General features: G+C 43.0%; 1 protein-coding gene across 1 annotated transcript in view; it reads left to right on the forward strand.

The window, feature by feature from the left end:
• The first annotated feature begins 271 nt into the window (after positions 1-271).
• The window catches only part of SULF1 (sulfatase 1), a 159044-nt gene continuing 132441 nt past the window's right edge, over positions 272-26874 (forward strand). The window contains exons 1-2 of the mRNA XM_081111003.1: positions 272-925; positions 12284-12384. The gene's annotated coding sequence lies outside the window, so the exon portion shown is untranslated. The remainder of the gene's footprint in view (positions 926-12283; positions 12385-26874) is intronic.

Genomic DNA, 26874 nt, shown 5'->3' on the forward strand with positions numbered 1-26874 from the left:
AAAAATAATCAATGACAGAGAGCAGCTCTCCGGTACCGGGTGCTTTTACAAAGCGATGTCTGTGGACGCAGCAAGTGATGTAGCTCAAACCACCGCTACCTATGGGCGCGCGTGCTATTTTCCACGCGTAGAAACTAAAAGGAATTCCACTGTTTCTGAAGTTGAGCCTGTGGCAAACAGTGAAGCCGTGTGTGGGAACAGAGAAGTTTCTGCTCCAGGCTGCGCCCCCACCCCCCTTCCTCCCAAGGAATGCTGGAGGCAGCCACGATTTAATCAAAGGAAGGTAGGAGTTTAGATTTCAAAATGTAGATGTCACATTTCCGTGCAAACCGCTCCTACATGAACGCTTTACCAGGATGTCAAGAGGAATCTTTGATTTCGGGGGCGCGGGGGAGAAGATTGCCCTCCCTAGGTCGGCAGGAAAAGATTTCGGGGGGTTTCTATGCGTCCCACGGAGGGTCCCCGGCGTCCCCGGGGAGCGCAGGGAGTTGTGAAAAGTAACGCGCAACTGGCCACCGGGAGGATCCATTCCCTCCACCTTCTCGCTAGCACCTCCCACTTCTCTTTTTATAGCCGCCCTTTCTCTGAGCCAAGCTCAGGTTACTGGACCGGGAGTTCTCCGACCTCCACTTTCAGCCCTGCCCTCAGCCTCCGTCGGTGAGAGGCACCGGCCCCAGCAATTGGATTGGGCAGCCCGTCTTGACACACCACTGTGCTGAGTGCTCGAGGACGTGTTTCACCAGATGGTTGGGGTTAGTGTGTGTCATCACGTTCGAGTGGGGATTAGGAGCAGGAAGGCTGCCTGGCTGGAGCTGTGTGGTCTCCTGCAAGGGAGAGTTGCAGGCATCAGAACGACTTTGCTGGTGGAGCAGGAGGAGGGATTCCTTTTCTGCAGCCCCAGGAAAAGCAGGGTTTGTCCCCCCAGGTAAAGTCAAAGAATGCCTCTCTCTCTCTCTCTCTCTCTCTCTCTCTCTCTCTCTCTCTCTCTCTCTCTCTCTCTCTCTCTCGTTTGAATGGAATGCTAGCACAGCGCACTTGTCAAAGCCAGTTGTTACCATGTTCAATGCTGCTATTGTGCGGCTGACAGATAACAGGGAGCGTCGCTTGGGCTTGGCTGTCTTTGCAGAACTAGCACGCCTGCTGCCTTGCTCTGGAAGGTGTAGCTAAGGAAATGCCTTGTGGAGCCGTGTGTGTGCCCTTTAACATCCGCGTTGCAGACTCAAAGCGGGAGCTAGATATTGCTCCCCCAGGATGGATGAGGCCAAGAAAGCCTCCGTGTTAGCTTTCAAAATGAAAATTCACTTCCAAACTGTTGCATGTTACCGCTCCATTTATAAAGAGTCTTGTCAGGGTCTATTACTGAGCGGCTGGTAGAGATGAAATGCTTTCTTAACTGATTTTTGCAATGTTGATTGTGTCTGATTTACGACGGGCCCGCGGTGTTGTTAACCATCTTGGGGATGGGGCTCTGAAGTTGGAAAACTCCTTCAGAGCAGCCGCAGCCCTCCGAGCAGCTGACAGGAGAGCTTTAAAACAAAAATGCTCAGAGCCAGAGGAGAAACAGAAAAGGAGGAAGTGGGAACATGCTCTTTAACTTAACCCTCAGCAGCTGCAGGGAGCAGTGGGCGGTAATTCATTTGCAGATCTGTTTGTGAAAGTTTTACAAGTCATTGAAAACTGCTGCAGCATCTCTGTAATGGATCATTAAAGCCACTACATTTATGGGTTTTAAACGGGCTATCTGAAGTGTTAATTAAATGTAAATAGATTTTTTTCAGGCTTAGTTATAAACAAGCGTGTTTTCTTTGTTTTTTTAAAAAAGGTCTTCATTATAAATTAATCATTGGAAATGAATGGTCATCCCGATGCTTGAGCAACAGATAATGAGTTTTCAACGTAATATGTAACGTAACCACTCTGCCCAAAGCACCCACCAAAATTAAGTCGAATTGAAAACAACAGTGGGATTTCCATACTATGCTTAGTCTGTGATATAAAGAAGGCCTTCCGAATGGATGCCCTGTTTTTACAGGGATCAAAAACTAAATTTTCAGTGTTGAAATGTTTGATCAAGCTAGGGGAGTTGGTGAGGGGCTCCTTTTGCGCCCTCACAGACTTGCCTCCCTCATCAATATTCATATACCGGTGGTGCTCAGGAGTCTGGCTCCCAGCAGACTCTCACGTTGGGTGGAGAAACCCAACACCATTCTCACCCGCCACAGGTGAAGAGGCTCAATGAATAACACTGTATGCGAGCTCTTCTGAAATAGGAGCTGGTTAATAGGTTGCATAACAGGATTTATGGCTCGTGCTTTGTGATTTTTTATATTCATCTGAATAAAGATGCCCATAAAGTTATGTTTCAAGGTGCATTATGTACACTTTTTACAACCAGATAGTCGATGTGTTGAATTCCCTTCTTAAAAAGTTATGATTCCGACACTATTTTAGTGCAGTGTTTACTCGTGATTCAGAATGTGTTCCGGATATGGTCTGTGCAGCTCAATGAGAAAATAGCCTCACAAGTAGCCAGGCGGTTATTATGAGTGAGCATTATCCGATTCCCAATATTACATAACCAAAATAGGACTAAGTTCGGAAGCTGGAGTCTTTTGGAATTCCAGTCATTCCATTTTGGCTTTACAGTGGAACTGGGGTTTAGGAAACTGGCCCGTGCTGCCTCAGGGTTAGGACTACACACTGCCTGTGGCAGGTTCGGTGCTGACTAGAGATGCCATTTTTCACTATCGCCGAAATATTTCAGGAGAAAAAGTTCCTCCTCGCAGATGCGCTTCTCCGGGAGGTGCGGTGTGATGGCATCTTACAAAGGCAAGTCGCCGTTTGGCCACAAGAGCCCCACAGCATATGTTGCTACTGTCGCAGACTGACCTCCAGGCCACCTGCCCAGGGAGTCTGACAATATGGGGCAATCACCAACCTTCCCACCCCGACCCCACCACCACTGCCACCAAGTCAATTGTGCACAGGACTAGGCAAGATGGAAACAAGAGCCCAGCCGGTGTGGCTCAGTGGCTGAGCATCGACCTATACACCAAGAGGTCTCCGGTTTGATTCTCACTTAGGGCACATGCCTGGGTTGTGGGCTCATCTCCCGCAAGGGGCATGCAGGAGGCAGCCAATCGAAGTTCTTTCTCATCAGTGTTTCTCTCTCTCCGCCCAACCCCCCTTTCTCTTCCTCTCTCTCTAAAAAAAAAAAAAAAAAATCAATAAAAATATGTTTTTTTTTAAAAAAGATGGAAACAAGAAAGGAAGTGTTGAGGAATAATCAATTCACACCTTGAGAAGACCTCATTGTGTGTTAGTCCCCCTAATATGAAGTCACTGAGCAAAACTTAAAAAGCTCTGCTTGAAAGACAGTGCCCACAGGGCAAGCCCAGTCTCTTGTCACATTCTGAATCGACTGTTCCAGATGGTACCCATGCAGAGACATATTTACGGTGACTTCTGCATACCCCAGTTGGACACTGGGATTCTTTGTGACAGTGCTTGGGCTGGTAGCACACATGAATTTCCCATCAGTATTCCAGCAGCTGTAAAAGTGTTAGAGCGCCAGGGGTCTCTGGCTCAGGGAGTGAAGAGCAACTGGGGTGCAGTTCTCAGTTTGCACTATTGATGCGTCCCGCTAACCTGGCATGCCATAAGGGACGCGTCCTCCAGGTGGAACACTGAAAGCTGGATTCAGTCATTTACAAAACCCATGTTTATGGTGGGATGGAAAACTAGGGTACATCAATTCAGGTAGTCACTGAACTCAAGGTAAATTATGAGTAGGGACCTCCATCAAAGAACTAAAAGGGTCCTACTCTGTTTTTTCCCAAGGAAAATTATGTGACTTCAGGGACATTGTTGTGGTCATTGCCATTGTAATTATAGAGACAAATGGCAAATGTGACACTTGGCATGACTTTTCTTAAGTATGTCTGTATATCCATAGGGGGATGGGTAGGAGCTTGGTTCTTTTGTGTTTTAGATTTTAAATGGTTTTATTTTTTTAAAGATCCATGAAGTGGATTTCTGATACTGAGGACTGAGCTTTCCCCAACCACCGCCCTGTAGATGTGGCCAACCAATGGGTCAGGTCAAGACATCTGGTCTTTTTTGCCCTGTGCAATATTTTTGGATGGAGAGCATCAAGCAAATTTAAGAGGGTTAAAATTTTTAAGAAGGTGTTTCTAAATAGATTCTTTTTTAAAAATCATAATTATTGACTTTGAAGAAAAAGAGGCTCATATATAAAATTAAGATTTTGGTCATATGGTAAATTTACCTACTTTAGGTTAGATCCATGGTGGAGAGGGGAGGGGGATTGGTATTGGAAAGATTTTTTTGGAAAAAGTTTGTCCTAAATATGTTTCCTATTTAAAATATTTTCAATTCTATCTCAATATGCTGGGAAGAAGAAGAATTAGCCTGGTAGCTATTTTTTTTTTCTTCTCACCCCATAGCTAATCTGTCATCAGATTCTGCAAGTCCTTCCTTTCAAATGCCTCCACATCTGGCCCACAGCTACCACTCCAGTGTGATGAGCGTATCACATGTGGCTCATTACAACAACCTCCTAACTGGTCCACTGCCTCTTCTGGCCACCATGGCAGACTGAACTTCCACAAACACTTCTTCCGTCGGAGCTTTTCCCAGCTGGGAAGTCCCACGTGCACCCTCGGTTTGAATTTCTCAGTCTGCGGGGCTGGCCCTCTGTTATTTGGCCCCAACTTTCTGACCCTATCTCCCACCAAATTCCTATAGCAATAGCAATCTACCCTTTGCCTGCAGCTAAAGTGGCCAGATCAATGTCCCCCGTTCCGGGTCTCTTCTCTAATCCTTAACCATTCCAGTTTTCTATCTGGTTATCTACCAAATGAGAATTTATCATCATGTATGTGGTTTCTCCTAGTTCTGTGTTACAAGACTGTGTGTAGAACATCCTCATCACGCCTGCGTCTACGTCCTGCAAAGTTTCAGCTTAAATTCCACCTCCTCCAAGAAGCCTCCCCTGACTACTACATTTCCTGGTGATATTTTCCTTAGCTTGAAGATGAGCATTAGTTACCTATGATTTGCACTTAGCAAAATTACCCTGTTTTTAATCCTGCTTTCTACTTTGCCTTTTTATTCCTTGACTCCTTAGATAGGGGGAAGTCTCCTAAACATGGACTGGCCTGGTCCACTTTGAGCCCCACAGAAAACTTAATATGTCAGTCATTAATTCTATCTATTTATGGTGTGTCTTTAGCCATATCTTCTGCCACCAAAGACAGGGAGATAGGAAAGAGAGAGTGAGAAAAAGGGAGAGAGAGAGAGAGAGAGAGAGAGAGAGAGAGAGAGAGAGAGAGAACGAACTGCTTTGGGCATTTAGGGATTTGGAGTAATCGAGTTAATGGATCTGTAGGTTGACAAGCTCACAGGGACATTCAAACATCCCAGGCACTTTCCCCTCTAGTTCTACTACAAGAGGAAAGGGGAGGTGGGGGGGATGATGAAACCTGAATGGTTGTATTTTGGGATAGCTTAGGAAAAATGCCTCTTAAACAGAATATGATATTATTGCCCCAATTAAGCATGTGTATCATATGAAAAATCCTTATCTACTTCAGTTTTCTATAACTATGGTAGAAATTATACCTATTAGCTGTCCTTCTATGTTAAAAAATTTCAAATATGATTTGGAAGCAGGAAGGTACAGTCTTTGGGTTGAGACAGACTGGTGTTCTAATCCAGGCACCACCTCTCACTAGCTGTGTGGCTGTGGACCAGTGACTTCACCACTCAGGTCTTAAAGTCTGTAAAGTCTGTACAGTGGAGATAAGAATACTTTCCTTGGGGATGTTATGCAGAAAATGCATTAAGCACCTGGCTCAGCTGCACGTGCAATACATGGAAGAGAAAGAAGGCTGGTTGGTGCATCTAGAGATACGGATCTAGGTTGCATGACTGTGTTCAACTTAGTATATCAGTCATTAATTCTGTCTATTTATGGTGTGTCTTTAGCCATATCTTCTGCCACCAAAGACAGGGGGATAGGGAGGAGAGGAGAGGAGAGAGAGAGAGAGAGAGAGAGAGAGAGAGAGAGAGAGAGAGAGATAGCGATAGCTATAGCTGCTTTGGGCATTTAGGGATTTGGAGCAACCGAGTTAATGGATCTGTAGGGACAATGTGACAGTTGAATACACTTTGCTGGGAGGAGCAGAGTCCAGGGTCCTGCATGAAAGGAGAATAAAGAGCAGGCGCAGGGCCGCAGTGCTGGGGAAACAAAGGACTGAGCGGTGGACCCCAGCGGGGAGTGGAATTCGCCAAAGGGTCATGTGCTCTTCTTCCTTCCTCCTGGCCCACTATTTAGAAAGAAATAATAACTTGGCCAAACATTGTAGAGAGTCAGGTCAAGCTTCCAGAAGTAATTGGTGAAGCAAGATACCATTTAGACAAAACGAAGGGGCTTGGACATTTGCCGTCCCTCATGTCCAAACCAAATGTAACAGAAAGCTGAAAGCAATCAGCTTGAGCTGGTCGGTTCCCAAACTCGGCATCCACCATCCACCATGCCTTCCATCCGTGGCCTTTTCCCACCAGGGCAGCTGGCTGAGAAGTCACCTAACAGAGCCTGAATGCCACTGAGCAACTAGGTCCTTGGACACCGGTCATTCAATTTCAGTTTTCAGGATCTAGGGTTAGATCAAAGAATGTTCTCTCTGATCCTGATCATCTGGTCTGCACCTGCCCCAGGCCCGGGAGAGGAAAGGAACGGAACTCCCCTAGGATGAAGGGCAAGGCAGTATTTCAGAAGATCCCTCCCTCACCCTAGCAAACGTGTCTATAAACCTTTCAAAACGAAGCATAACAGTTTGTTGCTTGAACTCGCCTTCAGCTGTAGCATCTAAACTAGCTCCATTTGCCCTCAAAATTCGTGATCCATGTTCAATCATGCATTCAAACTTTGTTATTTAAAGCAAAAATGTGGCTCTCCACTTTACCTTCAAAGGTAAATCCTTTTCCATTCTGGTTTTTAAAACTATACAGCTACAAATCAGTAGGAAACTATTTCTACATTTTTCTAAAATGTGAATCTAAGGGACTTGGACAGTGATGACACGCATGTCAGAGGTGACATGCGAACTCATTTTTTTGGTTGATTTTTCTTTGTTAAATGGCATTTAAATACATAAAATAAATATCAAAAATATAAATATTTGTTTTACTATGGTTGCAAATATCAAAAAAATTCTATATGTGACACGGCACCAGAGTTAAGTTAGGGTTTTTCAAAATGCTGACACGCCGAGCTCAAAAGGTTCGCCATCACTGGACTTGGACATGTCACTGTTTAACAGTAGTGGGTGAAGTTGATATTAAAGTGCAATGGTAAATAAATGAACAGTCACATCATATTTCTGGGTAAAAAATCTTCATGAGAAAAGGTAGACTTTCCCAAAATTAACCTCTGCCCATTCATGTAATACTAATGAAATCCTCACACAAGGTTAGGTGGCTGCAAGGGAGCAGTTTGGGAACCAGAGGAGCCCAGATGGCTCTGGTTAAGTTTCATCTGGATAATAAACCCAGAAGCAAGCCTAGACGCCTTTGCAAGGGAAGAGTGCCATAGCAACAAGGGGACTTGTTTTATCACACACCCGAGCATGTTATAAAGCTGTAGTTATTGAATTTTCTGCTCAATGGATGGCGATTTCCATTTACCTTGGTGTATTTTTGCTTTTGTTGCATTCTATTCAGTCTCGCTTCCATCATTTGTTGGAATTGCCCATATCTTCGGTTCAGCTACAAATTGCTGTTACTAGAGATGAGTTATGTTGCCACTATTAACTGAAACCCCGAACCAGCCGTTTATTACGCTGTGTTACGGTTTTTCCCATCGGCAAAGAGGGCTATTAAACTACACGCAACTTGTCCACGCCATAGAATACAGAAAAGGCGTGGGACAGATTTGTCTCAAGAACTCAGGAAAATCCTTCAGAACCCACTCCCTTGATGAAAGAGGCCCAAAATATACCAATGTGAGCATCGTCCCATCTCCCTGAGCCATGCCACAGCATTCCTAATAAACAACATGGGAATCTCAGCTGCAGAGAGTTTTGTATATTGTCCAATTTTGTAGTATGGCAGTATAAGTCAGAGGCAACGCCTGCTACGTTAATTTAAAATAAAACGGAAAGTTAGGCCCTTGTGAAATATCCCAGAGTCCTGGTGAGAAATGATTAATTGCACGCTGAGTGTGCTTTTATTGATAAGTTAATTTAGAAGTGTGCACCTGTGGATTTATCTTCAAGCTTGGATCACTAATAAGGCTTAACACCAAAATCACCTTTCTATAATATAACATGTCCTCTGAATAGACTTCCTGCCAGTTTAAAGCCTCCCCCTTAACCCTCACCTGCCAATAATTAATCTTCCCTTAAATAGAATGTCCTAGTAAACAGATGTGCTTGCTAGTGCGTCCAGATATTCTGGAAATCTCAGCTTTTAACTTCCATGTAAAAGAAATGCATCCCAGAAAAGAGAGGCCCCTACAAATCATATGCTCCTTTTTCCCTCTTGAGAGCTTCATGCTGCTAAAAGAAAGGAAAGTGTTCTGAGTATAGCAGATGAAGAAAAGCACGGGGCAGGTAATATATTTTATTTGAGACACTAGAGGCTTCACGTGTGTTATCACCTTTTTCATATATGACATCTCTATTTAGTTAAAGGGACTTGGGGGAACCTACTTAATATCAAACAGCTTAAATTACTTTTTAGCAGTTGAGTTGATGCCCTAAGGAGTAACCACACTGCACCTTCTAAATATAATCAGAGCCCAAAGGAACAGGCTTAAGAAAGCTCCATCAATGTGTTAATTCATTTATTCCATGTGGATTGAGCACTTCCTGTGTAGGTATTTCTGTCCTAGTGCAGAGAGGAATACAAGATAATAAAGGGCACTCTCCTTGCTCTGAAAAATATATCTAATTTACCTGTGGGGGAAAGACATGAACACAAGACAACTCTTAGTAATGAAAAGGATTTTGTGTTTAAATATCAATTATTAGTACTAATTAAGTAAAAGGGATGTCAACAGAGCCCCCTATTGGAGGAGCTGGAACCTGAGCTGGGCAAGACTTTGCTCAATGTCCCTAAGCAGCCGAATCAGAGCAGTGATTCATCACCTATAAACTGCGTGCGGACAATGTGTTTACCCTCTTTTTCACTGTTTCCCTCCCTATGAGATGGATATGTGTTTCTCACAAAAAGCTGTTATAAAGGTTAAATGAGATAATAAAAATAAAATGCTTAGTACAGAGCATAGAATATAGTAAGCACTCAAATAGCTGTACTTTTTTTTTTTTTTTTACAAGTAAAAAGAATGGGTGAGCTAGGGCTTGGAGTTAAACTGAGTGTGACTTTCAAATAAACACACAGTATTTTTTTAATCAGAGAATTGGCAGAGATGCAGTTTGAGAAGACAATGAAGGGAGACACTGGGCAAAGAGGAGGAGGAGGAAAGGTAGGAGGAGATCGATGACAAGAAGACAGAGAAGAGAAAGGAGGAGGAGGAGAAAGAGTATGGTCCTCTTGTTATTGGGGAAGTTGGGGGATCCCTTTCCCCAGTGAGTGCTGGAAGTGGAGTTCTTACAATATCTGGAGAGAAAGAATTCTCTGAGACTCGCATGGAAAGACGGGTGATTTTTATTTGTGTAGAATTACATCTCTGTGTTTCTAAAGCCCCATTTCCCTTAATCCAGTCCTGGAAGAAGTGCAGTTGGGCATTCAGTAGAGCTAAAAGCAAAGCCAGTGTCCAGAGTTTCCGTTCCATGTTGCAGCCTGGTCCCGTTCAGCATCAGGCTAGTTATAGTCCATTAGTCTATTGTGTGTGGGGTCCATATGATGGTGGGCCATGTGGGCAAATGCAGGAGAGCCAACTCTCAACTAAGAAAATGCAACTTGTCCACATCATAGAATACAGAAAAGTTGGTGGTGGAGAGGGATATATAATGTAAAGAGAGTTTAGAGACAAGAAGAGATGAAATATTTAAATTGCTTCTGCTCATGAACCTTCAGCTTCTACTTTGGAAGAGATAGGTTGGCATCCATTTGTAGAATATATGAATAACTTATTTTACAAATGCTAAAGGCACTTCCTTCTTCACTAGCCATAAAGACAAATCATTCCTAATTTTAAAGTTTAAAAAGATTCCCCCCCCCACCCCACCCCACCCCCGCTTTTCTTTCTATGACCTCTTGCTTGGCTCTATTATTTCTTTTTTTCTCTAAATATATTTTTATTTCAGAGAGGAAGGGAGAGGGAGAGAGAGATAGAAATATCAATGATGAGAGAGAATCATTGATGAATGCCTCCTGCACTCCCCCTAGTATGGATCGGGCCCACAACCCAGGCATATACCCTGCCTGGGAATTGAACCATGACCTCCTGGTTCGTAGATTGACACTCAACCACTGAGCCACGCCAGCCAGGCTATTCTTTTATTTCTCTTTCAGTCACACTTCATTTTAAGATCTTCTTCAAAATGGGACAGTCGTTTTCTTTTACTCACCTCATTATACTATTTTATTAGAGGTCAAAGATTATATTTACCATTTCAAACTCTTACACTAGATATGGGGAGGCAGCATGATTGAAAGCATACGCTGCTTGAATCAGCAAGATTTGGAATTAAGATGTAATCCTATTTCTAGAAATGTGTGGGAATGGCATTGACCTGTGGAGACTTGACAGCATTTTGGTTCCTCAAAAGAGACTTGGGTTCTGTTCAAGTTTTTAATGAAGAGTTTGGCCTGATTTGTTTAACTCAACTGGGTTTTCTGAGCCATGTTCCCTGGTTCCTATGGGAGAGGTGCCAGCCTAAGTATCAGTACCTGTAACCTATTTCTCATCCATGGTTGCCATGCATGAGGGTCTAATTGGCATGAGCCAGTCTATATTTGGAAGCTACTAATGGCTAATGACTAAATTGGTAGTTCTTTTTTTTTTTAATATATTTTATTGAATTTTTACAGAGAGGAAGGGAAAGAGATAGAGAGTTAGAAACATCCATCAGCTGCCTCCTGCACATCTCCTACTGGGGATGTGCCCGCAACCCAGGTACATGCCCTTGACCAGAATCGAACCTGGGACCTTTCAGTCCGCAGGCCGACGCTCTATCCACCGAGCCAAACCGGTTTCGGCGTAAATTGGTAGTTCTTGAGATATCCAGTTCAAGGAACCAAAGGGGAAAGATATCCACAAGTTAGAGCAGCGTTTCTCAATCTGTGGGTCGCGACCCCTTTGGGGGTCGAACGACCCTTTCACAGGGGTCGCCTAAGACCATTGGAAAACACATATATAATTACATATTGTTTTTGTGATTAATCACTATGCTTTAATTATGTTCAATTTGTAGCAATGAAAATACATCCTGCATATCAGATACTTACATTACGATTCATAACAGTAGCACAATTACAGTTATGAAGTAGCAACGAAAATAATTTTATGGTTGGGGGTCACCACAACATGAGGAACTGTACTAAAGGGTCGCGGCCTTAGGAAGGTTGAGAACCACTGAGTTAGAGCAATGAATGTCATTTGCAGCAAGCACAAAAGTTGGCCTTAGCGCGGAGCTTAGTGCTAGATCAGATCTCTTCATCTGGTACCCACTGAGGTCAAATGGCCTAATGTGTTCGAGTGGAGATTAGGGTGTGGATCAGAAGGTGGGGAAAGAATATCAATGCAGTCAAAACATGTTCTGTCAGAGTTACTTTTAAAAATATATATTTTTTATTGATTCCAGCGAGGAAGGGAGAAGGAGAGATAGAAACATCAGTGATGAGAGAGATTCATTAATTGGCTGCCTCCTGCAGGCCCCCTACTGGGGATCAAGCATGCAAAGCAACCTGGGCTGGGAATTGAACCAGCAACCTCCTGGTTTATAGGTTGACACTCAACCACTGAGCCACACCAGCCAGGCAGGGAGTCACTTTTTTGACATAAGCATAAGGACAAAACAAACAAACAAACAAAACCCACAGGATGCATATGTGCATAGCCCATGGACACAGGCAGTAGTGTGGTGAAGGCCTGGGAGGGGCAGGTGCGGGGTGGAAGGAGTCAATGGGGAAAAAAAAGAGGGACATCTGTAATGTTTTCAACAATAAAGATACATTTTTAAAAATCAGAGAAAATAAGCTGTATGCTTCACATATAGTGATTGTTATTCTCCTTAGCCATTTTGCTCCCAAAACAGCAATCCACTGATGTGTCATTCTGGTCCACCCACAGGTGTCTCAGAAGTGGAATTGGAGGTGTTCCTACAATTGCTTCTGCCACTGTCATAACCCCTTTGGAAGCTTAAGACACCCACTGGACCCCAGTGGCTTCAGGTAAATCATACTTCATGCTGGGTAAATTATAAATTAAAATATTACTAGCAATGAAATAAAATGTGCTAACTAATGAGACTCGTATTATAGTTAGGAAAAAGAGGCAGGCTGGTACAGTGAAGAAAACATTGGAAACCTGGATTCCAGAACTTGGCTACCATTAATCCTATATAACAAAAGCCTAATATGCAAATTGTCCCCTCTGGCGGGCATTTGGGAGACTGAAGCGCAGGAGACGTGGAGCTGGCAGCAGGCGGCAGTGGAGGCGCTGCCGGCCCTGCTGGGCCCCAATGAGAGTGGGGCCATGGTGGGATGGTGGAGCAGGTGAGCGGGCAGTGCCAGGCCAAGGTGGGTGCAAGCGGGGACCCGATCGCCCTAACGATCACCCTGCCGATTGCCCCGCAGATGACACTGAGGAAGCCGGGTGGGGCCCGGCCCTGATCAATCTTCCTGCAGGCGGGATGGTGGAGCAGCTGAGGGGATGGCACCAGGCCACGGCAGGGTGCCAGGCGGGGCGGGCTGCGAGGCTGGGGGCGCAAGCTAGGGCTGTGAGCCTAAGGGTGCAAGGCTGGGGCCCGATCCCCACAGGATACCCCAAGGGACCCCACCCATGCATGAATTCGTGCACCGGGCCCCTAGTAGTGTGATACTGAGCAATTTCGTTAACCTTTTGGTAAAATGCCACCCACCAACCTCTTTGCCTTTATTTTGCTGTTCCCTCCATCTAGATTACATTATTCTCCTCTACATGGGAATTCCGTTCTTCCCTTAAGACAGGCCTAAATAAATACAGTATTCCTTTGAGACTAAAAATCATGGTGAAGGGGAAATGGGGGAGAACTTGAAACCAATTCTGCATCACTCGTGCTTCTAAATTGAGCTTTATACTTTATCTCTTTCTTAGATACCACTGTTAAATTTACCTTCCTTTAGCATTGTTGCATCCTGTCATTCTGTTACGCTATAACAGCCATCTCCCAATTTCCTACAGCATCCAGTCTAAATAAAATATCAGCATTTAAGAACCTGGATACTCTCTTCCTCTATAACCACCCCACCTCTTCTATAGCACTTTTTGTCTGCTCTTTCCTAAGCTGGCCCAGCACCTCCTCAATTGCCATCACTCACTCACACTACTAAATGTTCATACTGTTTTCTAAAAGGGCCGGGCTGCCCTCCCACCGTGGTTCTGAGTGTCCACATCTCGTCCATCCTTAAAGTGAAATTACTTCCATTATTACCTCCATCAGACTTTGCTTTCCTAACAATTGCAACCATCCATAACTTCCTTCTCACAGGCGCTCTCTCACCATTTAAAATCTTGTCATATAATTTTGGCTCTTAATCAGGTACAGTTTTCCATTTATTGCTATTCTTCACAGACCTTTAAGGGCCACTGGGATAGAAAGTTGCATCTTAGTCACTGAGAAATTTTAGGAAACTAACCAGCAGTGAATCCGCAGCTACACCAGGCAATTCTGTTGACAATGTGGAAGGCACTATCTCACGCACTGGTTCTCTGGCTTACGTCTTTTTTTTTTTTTTTCCATCTCTGTCCACATTGCTCCCCAGGCTGAATTTGAGCCAGCTGGATTCCAACAGATTCAGACAGACAATAAGCTAACTTAAATCCCCATCTTCCTTGATTAGGTGTGAAATGGTGTAACTGGGCGTCACTCACGTGCCAGGATCCTCTGTTATCAATTAATTTCTCTTGAGAGCTGAACAGAGGAGATTTTGACCAGTTCTGTTTTTAAGGACCTTGAAATTATGACTAGACCAGAATTTCAGAGATAGCACCAGATCATAGACCTGAAAGAATATATCCACTGTCAGCTGCATAGCAAACATTAAATGCCCTATAAACTCCATTGTTTATATCACATTTTTGTAGTGGGCTTTGATTGTAAAAATTCTTTTGGCGAGGACTCATGTTCTCATTTGTAGGACAATCAGCAAATGAGATGAGAGGCTTTAAGTTACTTAGAAGAAAAAGGAAATTACCACACATTCTGCCAAAGCCAGTGGATCTTATTTCTTATAGTTTCCTTAAATAATTTAGAATTAGGGATGATTTTTCAGGAAAGGCATGTAAGATACCATAGAAACACAAAATGTTAAAGGTATACCTTAGAGGTCATGTAAGTAAAAAAAAAAATTATTTTTTTTTTTACATCTGAAAAAACAGGCCTTCTGGGGAGAAGAGGGGAGTGTCTGTTCAGAGACCTGCCTAAAATCACAAAACTCATTCTCACCAGAGAGAGTTATACAAGCTGGACTTTATTTTAAAAAGTGCAAATCAGTGAAATTCTACCTGGACTAAAGGGAGTTCATGTGTCACTTGTACTTAGGACCTAACAAGAACTTGAAGGTATGAACCCAGCTCTCTTTGTGACTGCGGACCCTCTTACTGAGTGCAAGGATGAATAATTAGGTACTATAGCGAATTCTTGGGATTGAAACAAATATTAGGAAAAGCATTTATTGTTTATATGGCTTCTTGCAGAAAATCCATTCTAACACGAACACCTATGTTGCTATGGATGGTCTGAAAGTATGTGGCTTTATTATAGAGAACATTCTTTGTAAAGGCATTTTTTTGACTCATGTGAAAAAAAAAAATAATAACAACAACAAAAAATGTTACCCAAATTATGATGACAATATTGACCATTACTCACACATCCCTTCAGTACACCAGAAAACTCAATCTTAGTGAGGGTGAGCCTGAGTCTAAAGAGCTAGTGAGTGGAGTAATCAGCATTACAACTATGTCTTCTAACTCCTACTGCCCCATGCTTCAAGTGACTCAAAATATATCACATCTTCTCAATATTAGGGAAACCTCTTCCGTTAGAATAGTTCAGCTGTTTGTCAATAATGTCACCTCATTGAGAAACACCTGAAACACTTTCTCAAGGACTGGAATTTTCCCAAGAGAAGTATAAGAGCAATATTCTTCATCGCTTCATAAATTATGTGAGTGTATATGTCATTATGTATCTATATAATTTATGTTTAAAACAGATTTCTTTTGTCAAGGAAGTAAAATCAATCATTATTGGATTATAAATGTATTTCATAGCCATTAACTTACATTTTGCACTAAAAAGAATAACAATTTAATCATTCAAAATCAAAGATTAACTTAGATTACTTGTTTGGTTTTGACTCTTTGAAAAATTGTTTTTATAACATGCTCTATATTTCCCTTTTTGTTATTATTATAAGTATCTACATGAAGCCATTATGATTGTCAGGGCCATGAAAGAAATATGTCACCGGAAAAACAGGATTTTCATTCATATTTTTAAAGTTATTGGTCATATTTCAATCCACTGGAGAATGCGATTATGAATCTGGTTAAAATTAGAACGAAATCAGGCTTAATAGTGTTACCTCTTCTGATGAAAGGGAAGGATTCTGTTGAGAATGTGAAGATAATGTAGCAGAATTATTATCTGTTTGTCATCTAGCTAAACTTATTACAGTGAATGCTGAAAAAGGCTTCCATGAATAATCACATCTTTGGTCCATAGAACACTTTGTTCATACTGTTTTCTGCACTGAATACTTTGTAAGACCTGCTTTCCTATTTCCTATTTGTATCCTGGTTGATGTCTTTAATGAAAATAAAACAGGACACTTTCACTACTCCAAGGGAGGACCAGAAGTACAAAGCTGAGTGAGCTCTTACTAAACTCTTCACAGTGAGTAGCAACTCTCCGTCAGTTTCTATAACCTTTCCTCAAATATACTCAAAATTTCCACCCCAAATACCACATGAAATGGCAAGTTGTTAAAGTGAGAAAACAGTACAAAAAAAGATACAAGTCCAGGCAGAGAAACATAACCCAAAAGATATGACAGTCTGAGAGCATCTTTCTTGTCTTTCTCATTCATCACAGTAGCTCTAATCTTGTTGTGCAACAATGGACTTTCTTAGTTTGCAATTTACAAATGGAGTAATTTGTAAATACTGTAAAGTTTTGTGTAATATGATTTTTCATAATTTATAAACCCCACGTCCTTTAATTTTATATAACAATGTGTACTTTCCAAAGTGCTTCCAAACATTTTGACAACCTGGTGGAGCATGTCACACAACTAAGTCCCTTTTAAAGGATAAGAAACAGGGACATACTTAGGGGACATACGCACTGAAACGTATTTAGGGGTATAAGACCATAATGAATGGTATATGAGGGTTTTTTCTATTATTCTTGCAACCTTCCTCTAGGTTAGCTCAACTCTCCAAACCTCAGGGGTATTTCGTAATTATTTTCAAATACAAAAATTTTTTAAAAGATACGGGAAATTATTTAGGGGAATTAAATAATTTGCAAATGCTAATAGAGCTGATTATAGGCAAACTGAAGAACCAGAATGCAGGTCTTCTATTTCTCCACATTTCCTCCAAGCCTGTAATTCATTTCTGTACAAACTAAAAAGTAATTTCTACTTAAGGGTATTACACCTTTTGCCAATCAGTCATCCATAATCAATACCATAGCCCAGGGGAAACTAATAATTATTATTTAACTAAAATTTTTATTTACATATCATATTACCATTGCAAATCATTTTTGTAACCCTATTTTATTTGATCCTCATAGCACTTTCAATGAAGTAGCTAGCACAGGCATTATTAGACCCATTCTACAGATTAAAATCAGGCTATGAAAATTACTTGTATCATTATTGTTCATAGCTACCCAATGGCAGAGTCATATTCTCCAGACAGACACTCAAGTATAAAATTCCAGCACCGGTATTTCCAATACATCCTCTTGACATCCCAATGCCTTCTCAGACCCCTAATGGCCACATCTAAAACTTCTAGTGCTCATGCTCTATTTAGCAATAGAAAAAAATGACATTCTCTCGAAGAACAAAACAACCCAGGCTTCCAGCCACCCCGTGTGTGGTTTCTTTCCTCTCCAAAGTTTCTGATAATATTCATTTGTCTCCATTTGTCAGACCAGAATTGTTAGGTGAGCTGTGAGGACCACATTCACTACCACCTTCCTCGGTTAGTAATACAGCCCCATCCTGCCTTGTGCATGCCAGTGCAGCAGACACCTGACGAGCACAGCTTAACCTTACTGCAGAGTAAGGGAATTTCAGGGCAAAACCTGCTTTCGTGGAAGTCAGTCGCACATCAGTCTCAGGTTACTCAGCTTGGCACCGCTTTAAAGCATTTAAGCAATTCCTTTCAGGCGCTGCCCCGTATCACCCTCTCGCTGTCCATCTCCCTTGCCGCAGGCCCGGGCTCTTAACCTCTGGTTCTTCTTACTAATGTACCTGCCAGCCTCAGACAGGGCTACTTGCAGGTTCTGCAGAACGAGGCTTTTTCCTGTCTGGTCTCAGCACATCCTCTAGCAGAGCTCAGTCCAGGGCCCTGTCCCCACATCTCCTGCCTTCTCTTCATTTTCTCTGCCCAGTCTGTGCTCCTACCCATTGCCTCAACTCCCTCTCTCTGACTTCTTAATTTTTGGGGTGTTTTTTTTTCATTTGCAATTTATTCCTCTACCTACTCACAAATGACTGGAGGGGACAAACTGGATTGGGTACATACATAATTTCTTACATGTTATTTCCTCTGCTCATTTTTTCTCTCTCTCTAACCCAGGGGTCCTCAAACTACGGCCCATGGGCCACATGCAAATACAAATATTGTATTTGTTCCCGTTTTGTTTTTTTTACTCCAAAATAAGATATGTGCAGTGTGCATAGGAATTTGTTCATAGTTTTTTTTTAAACTATAGTCCGGCCCTCCAACGGTCTGAGGGACAGTGAACTGGCCCCCTGTTTAAAAAGTTTGAGGACACCTGCTCTAACCCATTGTTTCCTAGTAAAAGCTTTATTAGGATTTCTAACACCAACCCTAATTTACCTGATTCTGTGAATAACTGTTCCCAGGGCTGATGTCCATGTTATCTATATATATAAAAGCCTAAGCGACCGTCTGACTGTCCAACCGTCCACCCAGTAGCTTTGACAGTCACTGACCACCAGGGGGCAGATGCTCAACACAGGAGCTGCCAAGCTGTGGTGACTTGGCAGCTGTGGTTCTCGGGTGACACACCCAGAACCAAAGAGGAGGGAGCCTGATTCCAGGGTGTGTTACCCGAGAACCACCCTTTCGCAATCTGGGACCCCATGGGGGATGTCGGAGAGCCAGTTTCGGCCCAATCCCTGCAGGCCAGGCCGAGAGACCCCACTGGTGCATGAATAGTTGTTAATAATTACCAATCACTGTCTTCTTTAAAAGACCCCTATTAGTTTTCTTTTATGTCATTTAATATTTATATTTAAACACAGAAAGAAACCTAGGCGACTGTTGTCAGAGCGACCCTTGGGCTAACGCGCACTGAAAAAAGGAACATGTTTTTTACTCACTCAGGACAAACAGTCCTGTACTAGCGCTTAGGACATGAACGTCCCAAAGGACATTCAGGAAAAGAAGAAGCTGAATATCGCTGAGCACCCACCACACGTTGGACACTGCTGTTCACTTTCAGACTCCGTTGTTTCTGTTCTGGTCATTCCAGTTAGAAGAAAAGGAATTAGGTGAAGAACAGTCACACACCAGAGGGGCTAGGATTTGAACCCAACTCACTTTGTCTCCAAAAGCCAATGCCATGTCTCAGAAGAAAGTTCCATGTAAATGCTCAACAGTAAAACTCATTAATTACATGGAGGCAGTTTACATTTCCCTGTAATTCACACCTTTTTTTTCCCCCAGACTAATTAATTTCCAAAGCCGGTGAAGGGCTTCTTCTCACAGTTTACTAGGCTTTGGGGTAAAGAGCTAAATGAAGGTTGGCTGTGAAGCTGGTGAGCAGGAGAAGACGGAGACTCCAATAAAAACGTGTTAACTGGTGTACAACACGGTGCCCGTTAAGCCAGAACACCCGCTCCAGAACACAGACTAGTCTATACGATGCTCGTAAAGGACTGGCCTACGTGCACGTCTCTTAGACGTGTCCCCTGGGCTCGGGCCCCAGCCAGCCCCGAGAAGGTGGAACCACCCCCCATGGAAATACTATTAGTTGTCGAGAAGGTAGGGCATCACAGTGAACGTGCTGCTTGGTGTTTCCCGGGAGGCGTCATTACTGCTGCTCCGAGTAAGCAGGACAAGACGGACACTTACTGAATGTGTTTTCCGTCGATTTACATGTCCTTGCCTCTTAAATCATTTCCAGAAATTCTTAGGAAATGTGAAAGGAATGTATCGAGTCAATGTGTTATCTTTTCCTCCAACAGAATGTCAGCTCACTTCTTGAAAGATCCTTTCCAAATTCTTCTTCGACTCAAACTAATTCTTAACAAACTTGAATATCCACACCAGAATCAGGAAGCCAATTTTTTCCATTAATTCGCATCAGTCTAAAGAATTTTTCCTGACAGATGACTTCCGTTCTGAGTGTCAAGTACTTTTTAATCCCAGTCAGGTTATTGCTAAGGGATAGACGATTTCACATTTCTCATAAAGATGCCAGTCATTAAGAATATTAACACAAATTCCTTCCCCTTGAATGGAAATGAGCTGTCATTTTAGCACCGTTGCTGTGTCAGCTTTTCTATTGTTGAACACAACAAATGATGAGAAAATCAATTTACTCTGTAGAATTAGTCAAGTGAGGAATCCTTTGAAGTAGGGGTGCAGGGTTTTGCTTGGATCCTATAATTAGACAAGCAATGTATATATGTTGGTAAAACGTTGTGAAATTTAATAAGAACTATTTGCTGCCATAGACCTTTCAAACAGAATCTATCTCTGAAAAAGAATCTCCCACTTCTAAAATAGACGTTTGATGAGCAGCAGATGTGGTTCAAATAAACCCTTGTTCAGTGGAACTAAGAATATATTTTTATCTGTATGAGGCACAGTCCAGAAAAGAGGGGAAGCGACTATGGCATGACCTTGGTGTTGAGGCCGGTTGTGGAGTTTGAATATAGTTATTTACGCCATAAAGCTTCTCTCAGAAGGCAGAATGCAAATGAGCTTGTAATTAATAGTTTCTAGGGGTCAGAGCAAGCCATATGTGCTGCTCATGAAAAAAATGTACAGTGTTTCGTAGTCTAAGAGTGTGTGGAGAACAGCAATTGAATGGATAAGCCGCAACTTTTCGAGTGATGTATGTCCTGGCAGTGATTTGCAAGTTCCACTACTTTGTTTCTCCACCCATTACGGGAAGATGAGATGGTTGTTCAAGAATGACAAGCATTTAATATTTGGAAATGGCTAAATAATGAAGTGCCTGGACTCTATAGAAATTCTGAGGAAAAAAAGAAGATTAATTTCAAACCAGAATCTAGTACAAACATGACCTTCTTATTGTAAATCTCATGAGTAGGAAAAGAAATTACAGCTTTAGAGCTTTGTTCCTAGGACTGAGAATTTGAAAATATATCAGTATTAGGGTGCTTCCAATGGAAAAAAAAAAAGATCTGTTTATTATAATCTCTTGTCTGTGGAGATGAGAAAAATCCTTTCCGCCACCTTTAACTGAAAGAATGCAGTTAGTAAAGATGTAAGTGACAGGACTGGAAGGGTCAACTTTTCATTCCCTTGCCTTTAGGCAGGACTACAGTTAAGCCACCTCAGGAAAGAGAACAGTGCTTTGTTCCCAAAAATACCCAGGTGAGAATGATAAAAATTAAACAGAGCAGATGGGAAAGCCCAGGGGCCTTGAAATTAATGAAAGTTCCAGCTGATATAATTCCAGTTAAAAGTCATTTTTATTTACAAATAACTTGACACTTAGCAAACGTCCAAAGGATGTGGTGTTTGGCACTCATTCTCCAAAAATTCCATTGAGTATTTGTACTAATGTCTGGTCATTGTTTGGTTCACCTCCCGGTCATCTCAATGGTGAGAGAGGGAGACCTGCTCTTGGGTTCTAAGATGACCAAGCACAGGACATCTGACACTGGACGCATGGGATAAACGGCAGTTTATTAGTCACCTATACTAACAGCCAAGGAAGGAGGACACTCCATACCATGGAAGGCCGCACAGAGGATGCATTCAAGAACAGGGAACAAGAAGGAGCTATTTCGGGCATGCTTTGTAGTAAAAAGAGGGTGAGAGGTCCCCATTTTCAGGGGAGCGTGTGATTGGCTTCTTTCAATGACTTTGGGTTGTCAGGGAAGTGAAACCTGTTTGGTTGAAGACCAGCTGGAGTGCAGGTCGCCCAGCTATAGAGGATCTAGCCAGGTGGGGAGCCTTTTCCATGGGGGGCTGTGAGGGGGTGTCAGGTAAAAATAGGAGAAATCACAGGCCTTTAGGACCCTGTGAGGCTCCCAGATGTGAAGGCAGCCCATGAAATCTTAAGCCTTACAAGCTTGTCGTTCATACAGGCTACATGGGCTTATACCTTGTTCATGTTCCCTGCCTCTACCTGACTTCTAAGAATAATGTCTTTGCACTCCTGTTGAAAAGAGTGACAGGAGTCGCCTTTGACTGGGCTGGTAAACATGGGGGCTTAAGCAGTTTTGTAGCAAGAACACTCACAGGCCAAGGCTATGTAATTAGCTAGATGATTCATGCAGAAGTTTTGCTACTTGATTTGACACGAATGAAAACAGGGAGAGAGACCTAAATCATCCAGACAAATTGCATATTTAACTCTTTACTCCATTTTAATTTGTCACGGTTGTGAATGTTGACCAACTTCAGACTTACAGCCAAGGGCCATAAAATGGTCTAGCTTGCCCGGGTGAAGGTATTCCTGCCTCCCACTTTTTAAAAGGAAAACTGTCAGGAAACACAACTGGGTCAGTCTATCTCTCACTTTCCCTGTGATTTAACAGTGAGGAGAAATAACATGGAGAGGCCAGTAGTTTTAGGCAGACCTTGGACATCTGAAATTAATGTTGGGATGGTTATAAAATCTCAGGTAAAGCATATAATCTCTCTGCACCCCAACTTCTGTACCTTTTTTTTTTTAAATATATTTTATTGATGTTTTACAGAGAGGAAGGGAGAGAGATAGAGAGTTAGAAACATCGATGAGAGAGAAACATCGATCAGCTGCCTCCTGTACATCCCCCACTGGGGATATGCCCGCAACCCAGGTACATGCCCTTGACCGGAATCGAACCTGGGACCTTTCAGTCTGCAGGCCGACGCTCTATCCACTGAGCCAAACCGGTTTCGGCTGTACCTTTTTAATGAGAAAATTAAACTAGATCAAGAGTTTTTACATCATTTTTAGTAGAAAACCCTTATTTCAAACAAAATTTAAAGTCACTCTATAAAACAGGCAGAAGGGAAACTTCCTTGTTTGAAGCCAATAAACGGAGCCCACGCCCAAATGACCTCGCCTCCCCCCCACATTTGCCCCCTCACCCCAAGATTCCTGAAACACTTTCTTGAAAGCCCAGGGCTCCTCGGAACCAGTTTGAAAACCAGCAGGTGAGATACTATCCAAGGTTCCTTCCAGCTTTCAGCAGAATGGAGAAAATCGTAGGCTGGAGTGAGATAGATTTGGGCTCAGACCCTAGTTCTGTTACTTCCTAAGCTCTATGTCCAGTTTCCCCATCTGTCAAGTGAAGATATAAAAAGCTCTCTAGTGGGACAATTGCTAGGTTAAGAATGTACATAAAGCCTCTAGTTCTCGCCAGTGCCCGCGACCCAGTGGGGAGTAGCTGTCATAAAGATTACGAACCTGACTTGAGCAGAACAAAGTGTGGGAAGACCCTATACTTGAACTACTAAATTACAATGAAACCCCTGTCATCCCTAAAGCCTAAACCTCAAGAACTTGAGGCTAAAACTCCTCTTTAGAACCTGAGTTGGTTTTTATTGTTCCAAATTAGTGGGGGGTGGGAAAATTCTCCTAATTCACTGAACATTCTGCATGCCTTGGAGAGCATGTACTGTGTAGACACACCCCAAGACTCTTAAATGACACCCTGGTCAATCCAACCACCACTGATGGAATTTAAAGCACATTGCTTTCACCAAATAATGATAGGGGAAATGTCAGTAAGAACCTTTTAATACTAAACCACAAGACACTCAGAACCTAACAGCTCACGTTCGATATTTCACTCCGTGTCATAAAACAATTCAGCAGAGAAGCTGTTGTTCATTTGGCGAGCTGCTGTGATAGCCTGCATTCTTTCTGCAGTGGAGGAGTTCCCCCAGAAAATGCATCCCATCCCAGAAGTCTGTGATTTCTGAAAACCATACCTTTGGGGAATTTTCCTGGCATTCTATTAAGCGAGCACCACTTTAGAGTCCTCTAATGTGCAGGATAGTAAATGCCAACATTCCTGCTCCCCTCACCACCGTACATCCTAAACGGAACTGACTCAAAGTTTAGAAACCCTTTGCCACCAAAGTTTATATATTTATTTTTTAAAATCTTTATTGTTGAGAGTATTACAGATATTCTCTTTTTTCCCCCCATCGCCCTCCTCCACCCAGTACCCGCCCCTACCCAAGCCTTCACCATCCTATTGTCTGTGTCCATAGGTAATACACATATGCATATAAGTTCTTTGGTTAATCTCTTCCCACCCCCCTCTTTCCCTCTGAGATTCATCAGTCTGTTCCATGTTTCCATGCCTGTGGTTTTATTTTATTCATCAGTTTATTTTGTTCATTAGATCCCTCATTTGTTTATTTTTATTTTTAGATTCAATTGTTGATAGATATGTATTTATTGCCATTTTATTGTTCATATTTTTATTTCTCCTCCTCCTCCTCCTCCTCCTCCTCCTTCTTCTTCTCTGCTTTCTCTTGCTGCTTTTAAGATTCTCTCTTTGTCTTTAAACTTTGGCATTTTAATTATGTGGTGTCTTGATGTGGGTCTCCTTGAGTTCCTCTTGTTTGGACTCTCTGTGCTTCCTAGACTTGTAAGTTTATTTCTTTCACCAGGTAGGGAAAGTTTTTTGTCATTATTTCTTCAAATAGGTTTTCAATAGCTTGGTCACTTCTTCTGGCATCCCCATAATGAGAATGATGGTATAGTTGAAGTAGTCCCAGAGGTTCCTTACACTATCTTCATACTTTTTATTCCTTTTTCTTTTTGTTCCTCTGATTGGGTGTTTTTTGCTTCCTCATATTCCAAATCATTGATTTGATTCTTTACTTCCTGTACTCTACTGTTGAATCCCTGTAAATTATTATTTCAGGTAGTGTATGCTTAATTTCTGACTGGTTCTTTTTCATGTCTTTGAAATTCTCACTAAGATCCTTGAAAGTCTCACTAAGTCCCTTGAAGCTCTCATTAAGGTCCTTGAGAAATTCTGTTTTGAACTCTCTATCTAGTAGTTTGCTTGCTTCCATTTCATTTAGTTCTTTTTCTGGAGATTTCTTCTGTTCTTTCATTTGTGACATGTTTCTTTGTCTCTGCATTTTGGCTGCTTCTCTGTGTTTGTTTCTATATATTAGGTAGGGCTGCTATGTCTCCTGGAATTAGTAGGATGGTCTTGTGTAGTAGGTGTCCTGAAGGGCCCCTCAGCCTCCCCAGTCACCTGAGCTGGGCACTCTAGATCAGCAGTTGCCAACCTTTCAGACCTCATGGACCACCAGTGGTCCACGGACCACCAGTTGGCAACCGCTGCTCCAAAGGTTTCCTTAAACCAGTGATTGCCAACCTTTTGGACCTCATGGACCACCAGTGGTCCGCAGACCACCAGTTGGTGACCACTGCTCTAGATGCATCCCTGTGTGGACTGTGTGCACAGGATTGTTGTAGTTGAGCCTTGATTACTGTTGGTGTCATTGGGAGGAATTGACCTCCAGGCCAATTGGCTGTGAGGACCAGCTGCAACTACAGTGGAAGAGCTGCTATGCAGGAGATACCCCTATGGAGCAGGACTTGCTTCAGTGGGGCTTTGGTGCTTACTGAATGTGTCGCTTATGGATGTGAAAAGTTGTAATCTGCTATGGTCTGAAGCTGTCCATGGAGTGAACTAGCTCTGGGGCCTCCCTGGAGGTGCACAGTCAGCCACTGCCTGGGGCCACCGGGCAGAAGCTACAGAGTGATTTGCAGATGACTGCTACTTGTTTGGGGCTTAGAAGTGCCCAGGTAAGGCCAAGCTGTCTTAGGCTTCTATTGATAGGTATGGGGAATGCTGATGCCAGCTGCTGCTTGTTTGAGAGATTTTAGCAAAGTCTGAAGCCTGAGCAAGGACAGGCCATTCATATGGAAAAGCAACTGCATACAACTTGGGTGGGGCTGTAAATTGGATGGGGGCGGGGTCTCAGGGAATCAGCAGGGCAGGGTGAACAATGTGAGCCAGGCTGATGTAAATTCCAATATGGCTGCCAGGCAGCTCTGCAACAGGTGGAGGTCTCAGCACAGGAACAGTGTCCCCTGCAAGCATCCCTATCTGGGAGGAAGCCACCTCCGAGTGCTTGCTCTGATGTTAGACAATCCAGTTTCTCCCTGTATGTCCCTGGATCCACCTGAACTGTTGCCCCAGTGCTGAAGCTCAGAGGGAGTGAGTCCATGTAAGTTCATGTTCCCTCCCTTTAAGAGGAACTGCCTGGGTCTCCAGCACCCTCTGTGTAACTCAGCCACAATCCCCACTGGTTTTACAGCCCGAAGTTACAGGGACTTCTCTTCCCAGCTTTGGAAACTTGGGCTGGGGTCTGGTGTGGGGATGGGACCCATCGCTCTTCACAGGAGGCCTCCACAGCCGAGATATCCCTCCTGATTGAAAAAAACCATACATGTGTGTTGATTCAGCCTGTTCCATGCCTCCGTCTCTCCTACCAGTCTCCACGTGCTTTCTTTTTTACTTCTCTAGTTGTAGGACTTCCATTCAGTCAGATTTCAGGCAGTTCTGAATGATGGTTATTCTGTGTTTTAGTTGTAATTCTGATGTGGTTATGGGAGGCGGTGAGTACCTGGTTTACCTATGCGGCCATCTTGGTTCTTCACCACCAAGTTTAGATGCTCCTTGCCACATTTTATAAAGCTTTGTTTTTTTAATTTATGAGAATTTGTAAACACACACAAAAGTGAAGGATATCACAAACCCTCATAAGGCTATAGCACAGTGTCAACATCCATACTTCACTATCACGTGGTGGCTTTCACCTGAGTCCAAGGAGGTGACATCGAGCCCCTTTCACTCCAAGACTGATGGCCCAGGTAAGATCAGGTTGACTGTCAGTTAAACTCAGCCTACACACATTAAGCAACAGCTTTAGGCAGACCCCTGGGCTAGCCACCCTGGAGAATCACTCAGGTTCCCAAACCTCTGAAGCCAGACAACAGGTGAGGAACTACAACAGAAAAGCAGAGTCAGCAGGGGTAAAGGGAAGGTATTTGGGAAGGCTTCTGTGGGAAAGATGGGATTGGAACTGAACTTCGAAGGAAGTGGGAGTGAAGAAGGCATTCCTGGCGGAGGAGGGGGACATGAGGAAGGGTGGGAAGTCAACTGCTAGGCCATTTTGGAGACTGCCTCCTATTTAAATGTACTGGGGTAGGTGAGGCGGCAGGAAATCCGTGTGGAGGC

Source organism: Myotis nattereri, assembly GCF_964212035.1.
Source record: "Myotis nattereri genome assembly, chromosome: 17".
In the NCBI taxonomy this organism is placed as follows: Eukaryota; Metazoa; Chordata; class Mammalia; order Chiroptera; family Vespertilionidae; genus Myotis; species Myotis nattereri.